This window comes from Ovis canadensis, chromosome 1 (assembly GCF_042477335.2).
Source record: "Ovis canadensis isolate MfBH-ARS-UI-01 breed Bighorn chromosome 1, ARS-UI_OviCan_v2, whole genome shotgun sequence".
Lineage (NCBI taxonomy): Eukaryota > Metazoa > Chordata > Mammalia > Artiodactyla > Bovidae > Ovis > Ovis canadensis.
In genome coordinates, this window is record NC_091245.1 from 208,836,764 (window position 1) to 208,845,000 (window position 8,237).

Consider the following 8,237-nt stretch of genomic DNA (forward strand, 5'->3'; position numbering starts at 1 on the left):
TCTTTTTCTAGTTCCTCTAGGTGTGAAGTTAGACTGTTTGAGATTTTTCTTGTTTCTTGAGTTAGACCTGTTAGACTATACACTTATTTTTTAGAGCCATTTTTGCTGTACCTGTCAATTTTGGTATATTGTATTTCTGTTCCCATATGTCTATCTGTATTTTTAATTTTTTTATTATTCAATGATATATTGGTCATTCAGTAGCATATTGTTTAATCTCTACACATTTGTAATTTTTCCAGTTTTCTTCTTGTAATTGACTTCTAGTTTCATACCACTGTGGTATAAAGAATTTCAATCCTTTAAAATTTATTAAGACTTATTTTATGGCCTAACATATGCTCTATGTTTTTTTGTTGATCTAGCCATTTACGTAAATGGGGTGTACAAGTCCCCAACGATAATGTATTGCTGTCAATTTCTCCCTTTAGGTCTTTTAATATTTGTTTTATATGTTTTGGTGTTCCTATGTTAGGTGCATATTTATTTATAAATGTCATTTCTTCTTGCTGGATTGAATTCTTTATCATTTGTTAACACCCTTGTTTTTCATTACAGTTTTTGCTTAAAAGTCTATTTTGTCTAATATGAGTATAATTAGACCACCTTACTTTTTATTTCCATTTGCACAAAATATCTTTTTCCATCCCTTCATTTTTCATTTTCCCTCTGTGTCCTTCTTTCTGAAGTGAGTCTGTTGTAGGCAGCATGAGCTGGGTACTGTCTATTAATCCACTCAGCCACTCTCTTTTGATTGCATGGTGTCCTTTAACTCCTTTTCCCTTAGGAATAAAAGTAATATCTTATTTTTCTTTATTTTACTACAAGCCAGGAGGATCATATTATCATATTTTTATATATTTATTATCATAAGATTTCTTCTATAAATTGCCTACTTATTTTTTTTGTCCAGTTTTTAATGAGTATTGAGCTTTTCCTTATGGTTTTCAAGTTGGTTTGTGCATTAGGAATTTCAGCCTTTAATTTATCACATAAATTAAAATATTTCACTTTTTGTGGTAAATATACACACCCATAACATTAAATTTGCCACATTCACCATTTTATGTGTTTCTCTCATTGGCATTAATCATGTTCAGAATGTTGTGTAATCATCACTACTACTTAGTTCCAAAACTTTTTCATCATCCCCAAAATAAGCTTTATAGCCATAACTGCCCTCCTTTTTTTCCTCTCCTAGTCTCTGATAACCTCTAATCTACTTTCTGTCTCTATGAATTTACCTATTCCAGATATTTATAGATACACATGGAATTATATAATATTTGCTTTCTTGTGTCTGCCTTATTTTCACTAAGCATGTTTCTAAGATACATTCATGTTGTAGCATGTACCAGGACATCATTCCTTTTTTATGGCTAAATAATATTCCATTGTTTATATATGCCATATTTTGTTTACCCATTCATCTGTTGATGGATGCTGATGAATAACGCTGCTATGAACTTTTGGTAGTATTTGTTTGAACCTCTATTTTCAATTCTTTTGGGTATATATCTAGAAATGGAATTGCCTAGCCATACATCAAGTGTATTTTTGACATTTGGAGAAAGCACTAAACTACTGTTACTCTGTATGCCTTAGAAATGCCACTATCATCTAATAGCAGAAACTATATGCCTCCTTAGCAATACTGGCAGGTTCATACCATTCTTCTTCCTTTTTAACAGAGGAACATTTTAAGAGGAAATTAGAACAGTCTGCTTGGTCTCTTTATGGAACTATTTATTGAGTAGATTAAAATTCTGCCATTACGGAGTTGTCTTGCTGAACTGTAGGCCTATGTACAGGTTCTATCATGAATGAACCTTGAAAGTTAAATAAATCTTAGAGGTTACTGTCCATTTATTTATTTGACTAAATGACTTTGTCTTATGACAAAGATATGCTGTATTTTATTTCTGGCATTGTAAGAAAGGTTTCATTGTGGTAAAGAATAAATATTTGAATACTAGCCTTGGTACTCAGTAGCCATGGAATATGTCTCAATGTGCCAACACAGATTGATCTGAAGTTGGTTCTTAAAGACAGTTCTTTATTTGCACATGAGGATATCTCAAACAATTTTTCTCTTCTTGATTGCTTAGAGATTTTGACGTAAAAAAGTGAATCTATTTTTTAATCAACCAACCTTTGCATGTGAATTGTTAATGTGGACTTGAAACATTAACACATTTTAAGTTGAAGAGAAATCTAGATCTACAACTTTACTGAAGTAAAAAAATGTTTCTTCATCTTATAAAATCTAAGATAATTTCTAAGAAAAGTTGTACAGCTCTTAACACTAACCTGATGCACTCTTGTCAACATATTGAATGTTGGACTATTGAAATAAGAAATTAATGTTCTACTAAAAGACTGAACATTAAATGACCCTTGGGACATTGAGAGTAATTTTGATTCAATTCAAGTAATGTAAAGCCTGAGAAACTCAACTAAAAGAAGAAGAAACAGAAGAAGAAAGTGGAGGTAGTCTAATTCAGAATGATACTATATCTTTTTTCACTTGTGAAATAAAAGAACATCCAATATGATTTCAGAAGGCCTGTCTGAGTTTGAATTCCATCTCCATCACATACTACTTGTGAGCCTTTAGGCAAGAAAGTTTACTTTTCTGAACGTCAGTTTCCTCTTGTAAAATAAGGGTTTAAAAGAATCTCTAACAGAATTACTGACAAGATCAACGTGCTTTCCATATTGGAAAGCTCTATACCAACAGTTCTCAAGTGAAAGGAATTTTGCCCTGAGAAGACAACTGGCAATATCTAGAGACATTTTTAATTGTCACAACTGGGAGAGGGTGAACTACTGAACTATTGGGTAGAGAGCAGGGATGCTGCTAAACATCCCATTATGCACAGATCAGCCCCTCACAACAAAGAACTATCCAATCTAAAACATCAATATTCCTGAGGCTGAGAAATGTTGCTCTATATCATTATTTACTTTTATGCAATGAGCTACCAGTGCCTTTGACTTCTTTCAGTCAACATTTCAGGGTCTTACTAAGAAGTTTCTTCTTCAACCGAGCCCCAAGTAATATAATCATGGTAACTGCCTCTTTAAATACATGGTTTTATATGAGAAGATGCTCAACATCACTAATTATTAGAGAAATGCAAATCAAAACTATAATGAGGTATCACCTCACACCAGTCAGAATGGTCACAATCAAAAAATCTACAAATAAATTTTAGAGAGGGTGTGAAGAAAAGGGAAACCTTTTACACTGTTGGTAGGAATGTAAATTGATACGGCCACTATGGAGAACAGCATGGAGATTCCTTAAAAAACTAGGAATAAAACTACCATTGTTGTTGCTGTCCAGTCACTCAGCTGTGGCCTCCTCTTTGCGACACCATTGACCGTAGCCTGCCAGGCTCCTCTGTCCATGGGATTTCCCAGGCAAGAATACTGGAGTGGGTTGTCATTTCCCTCTCTAAAACTACCAATAGACCCAACAATCCTGCTACTGGGCATATATGCCCTGACGAAACCACAATTGAAAAAGACACATGTACCCCAATGTTCACTGCAGCACTGTTTACAATAGCTAGGGCATGAAAGCAAGCCAGATGTCCATTGACAGATGAATGGATAAAGAAGATGTGCGACATATATACAATGCAATATTAGCCATAAAAAAGGAAAAAAATTTGAGTCAGTTCTAGTGAGGCAGATGAACCTAGAGTCTGTTATACAGAATGAAGTAAGTCAGAAAGAGAAAAATACTGTATATTGATACATATATATGGAATCTAGAAAAATGGTACTGAGGAACCTATATGCAAGGAAGAATGGAGATGCAGATATAGAGAAGAGATTTGTGGACACAGTAGGAGAAGGAGAGAGTGGCATGAATGGAGAAAGTAGCATAGACATACAGAGAAGGCAATGGCACCCCACTCCAGTACTCTTGCCTGGAAAATCCCATGGATGGAGGAGCCTGGTGGGCTGCAGTCCATGGGGTCGCTAAGAGTCGGACACGACTGAGCGACTTCGCTTTCACTTTTCACTTTCATGCACTGGAGAAGGCAATAGCAACCCATTCCAGTGTTCTTGCCTGGAGAATCCCAGGGATGGGGGAGCCTGGTGGTCTGCCGTGTATGGGGTCTCACAGAGTCGGACACGACTGAAGCGACTTAGCAGCAGCAGCAGCAGCAGCAGCAGCAGCAGCATAGACATAAATACACTATCATGTGCAAAATAGATAGCTGGTGAGAAGCCGCTATATAACACAGAGAACCCAGTCTGGCACTCTGTGATACCTAGAGGGGTGGGATCAGGGGAGAGGAGGAGGGCAATATACATATAATTATGGTTGATTTGTGTTGTTGTATGCAGAAACCAACACAGCATTATAAAGCAGTTTTCCTCCAATTAAAAAATAAATTCAAAAAATACGTAAAAAATATGAATACATGGTTTTAACTAGTTTATCATTCTTCTCTAACCAACATGCACCAATCACATGTCTATAGAGAAAGAGTAGTAACCTATGGCTTGAACATGCTAAACTCTAGACACATGACTTCTTTAACTGTATCATCTAAGAGCTCTACTTACATGATGAGCTCTACATGAAATGATGAAGAGTTGTAGGGACCAACAGGAGGACAGTAGCCTGGCATTCAAGCCTGGCATTCAAGCAATACCTGGCAAAATAACTTTGTTGAACTACACTGAATACCTGTGCAGCTGTGAGCAATCATTAACACAGTCGGAGAATACCTTAGAAATTCACAGAAGCAAAACACCTATTCGATTAATCTGTTTGACTTAGTGTGGCTGTCTCAGATTCTCCCTCTGAAAAATGAGACTTAGGAAGGAGAGTCATAATCATGAATGAGGATGGAAGCTCTTTGATAGCAGCTCTCATCAATCCTGTTGCTACTGAGGGGACAGGGCAGCATGTCATCCTTTCCTACCCAGGTGAAGATCCATGAAAAAAACGAAAATAGATGCTTTCTTCATATGCCCTGGACATATGGTTTTATTGCACAGATTCATAAACAAAACAGAAAATATACCACTTCCAAATTACCACTGAAAAGTCCAGCTAGTTTAGTCAGTTAATTCAATGGTTTGGGGAAAAAAAACCTATTCACACTAGCTGTCAGACTCAAACTGTCTGCACATATACACTGATCCGACTGGTTTAAGTCAGTCAGTGGTTCATGAAGCTGGTGAATAGAGATCATTTGAAGAGATGATGTTCTTTCAGTGTCTCAGAGATATAACTTTAACCTGACTCTAAGTGAATCACAAAATTATGTATTTCTCTAAAATTATACAGGCAATTATGAATACCCCAATTAATAAAAAGAGAAATGCCTTTATTTGCTCAGTGGACAGGGATATGAAAAAAAGGAAAAGTGCACATGCTATTCAATAGACATATGATTAAATCTAGATGATTCAGTCAGAAATTCTATTCAAAGAGAAAGCTATTTATCCCAACAAATCACCCTTTGTGTTTGGTTGATGCAGAAGGTACCTTAATTTCTCTGACATAGGGGAGGGAGAGCTTGATGTCCAAATATGCTATACAGAATGCAAGCATTTTTTTACACACCGTTGTCAGATAAGGACTTGAAGCACATTTTTAAAGACTCTTGGGAGGCCACTGAACTTGGATCATTCTTAGCTAAGTTATCTAAAACACTTCAAATACTTTAAAATAAAACTAATCCCTGCACTGGTGGGTTGAAAACTTTTCCTATCCCCAGGGCACTAAAATAATACCCTTTTGAACAGTAGGCGAAGCATTTTTAGGCGACAGCTCTCCAGTTATAACAAGGCAAGTCAATTTTTAGGAATTAGGGATGCTAATCACAGTGTCTCAAGATGTGCATTGCTGGGGAGTGAAATATAAGACCACAAACTGACATGACTGCAATGTGCTATGCTCCCTCGAAGGAGATGTAAATGGGAGGGAGACTTGGCTTCCTAGTCCTGCCACGGCTTGATCCATCATAAAGGTCAAGATAATTGGCCACATACAGCAAAATCAACACCACTCGCTCTCCCCTAGCCTTGGAGATAAGCATAGAAACTCAGCTTCCTGCAGGGCTAAGTGGTGGCTAGCCCAGGTGGAGGAGGAGAAGGTCTGAAAATATGCATGTAAGAACACAAGGCACTGTAATGATGCCATCAAATTTAGCATTAAATATATTTAACAATCAATTCAGATACAGTAGGTTGCCCCCAAACATGTGTGAAATGCTTCCAGGGTTTTACCAGACTGCATACTCTTTCGTGTTTATGCCTTTCTAGTGTTTTTTGGACTTTAAAAGCTCTCAGCACCATAAATGTACTTGTGTTAACAAATGAAACTGCAATAAATGCAATTTATGGTTTAATGCCATTATTGAAGTATGGCTATCTGAGAATTCAATTTCCCTGAAATGTTCCAATTAGTCTTACAATCCAAAGCTAAGGTAGGCATTGACTAAACTAAAGGGTGTCAGAAAATTCACATAAAAGTGAAATAACTGAGTTACTAAAAGTTGACAAATGGATTAAGAGTTTCTTATCTAGTAAGAACCTATTTACAGAGATTATCGAAGGTATGTACCTATTTTAAAATATGAAGTTCATGATTAGGATGTAAAGTGAACAAGACTATCAATTTGTGTCACCACACTGGTTGTATGCAGGACCTCATGTGTGACCAATTACATAGGATACTGGTTCAGGAAGGCTGTGTGTCTGGTTCAGTGTTATGCTGTTCTTGTCTTAAAATTCTTAAAAGTATTTTATATCCCTGCATTTTCATCTTGTCTGTCATTCAGTCATGTCCAACTCTTTGTGATCCCATGGACTGCAGCACGCCAGGCTTCCCTGTCCACTATCTCCCAGAGTTTGCTCAAACTGATGTCTATTGAGTCAGTGATGCCATCCAATCATCTTTTCCTCTGTTGTCCCCTTCTCCTCCTGCCCTCAATCTTTCCCAGCCTCAGGGCCTTTTCCAGTGAGTCAGCTCTTCACGTCAGGTGGCCAAAATATTGGAGCTTCAGTATCAGTCCTTCCGATGAATATTCAAGATTGATTTTCTTTAGGATTAACTGCTTTGATCTCCTTGCAGTCCAAGGGACTCTCAAGAGTCTTCTCCAACACCACAGTTCGAAGGCATCAGTTCTTCAGCACTCAGCTCTTTTTTATTGTCCAGTTCTCACATCCACACATGACTACTGGAAAAACCATGACTTTGACTATATGGATCTTTGTTGGCAAAGTGAGGTCTCTGCTTTTTAATATGCTGTTTATGTTTGCCACTGCTTTTCTTCCAAGGAGCAAGTGTCTTTTAATTTCATGGCTGTAGTCACCATCTGCAGTGACATTGGAGCCCCCCAAAATCAAGTCTCTCACTGTTTCCATTTTTCCCCATCTATTTGCCATGAAGTGATGGGACCAGATGCTATGATTTTTGTTTTTTGAATGTTGAGTTTCAAGTCAGCTTTTTCACTCTCCTCTTTCACCTTTTATCTAGAGGCTTTTAAATGCTGCTTTACTTTCTGCCATAAGGCTGGTGTCATCTGTGTATCTGAGGTTACTAATATTTCTTCCTGCAATCTTGATTCCAATTTATGATTCATCCAACCCAGCATTTTACATGATGTACTCTGCATATAAGTTAAATAAGTGGGTGACCATATACAGCCTTGATGTACTCCTTTCCCAATTTGGAACTAGTCTGATGTTCCATATCCACTTCTAACTGTTGCTTCTTGACCTGCATACAGGTTTCTCAGGAAGCAGGTAAGGTGGTCTGGTATTCCCATCTCTTTAAAAAATTTCCACAGTTTGTTGTGATTCACACAGTCAAAAGCTTTAGTGTAGTCAATGAAGCAGAAGTAGATGTTTTTCTGGAATGTTCTAGCTTTTTCTATGATCTAATGGATGTTGGCAATTTGATCTCTGGGTCCTCTGCCTTTTTCTAAATTCAGCTTGCACATCTGGAAGTTCTCAGTTCATGTACTGTTGAAGCCTAGCTTGCAGGATTTAGAGCATGACCTTGCTAGCATGAAAAATGAGTGCAACTGTGCAGTAGTTTGAACATTCTTTGGCACTGGCCTTCTTTGGTATTGGAATGAAAACTGACCTTTTCCAGTCTGTGGCCACTGCTCAGTTTTCCAAATTTGCCAGCATACTGAGTGCAGCACTTTAACAGCATCATTTTGTCTGGGGACCCTCACATTTTGTAGCCAGTGCTG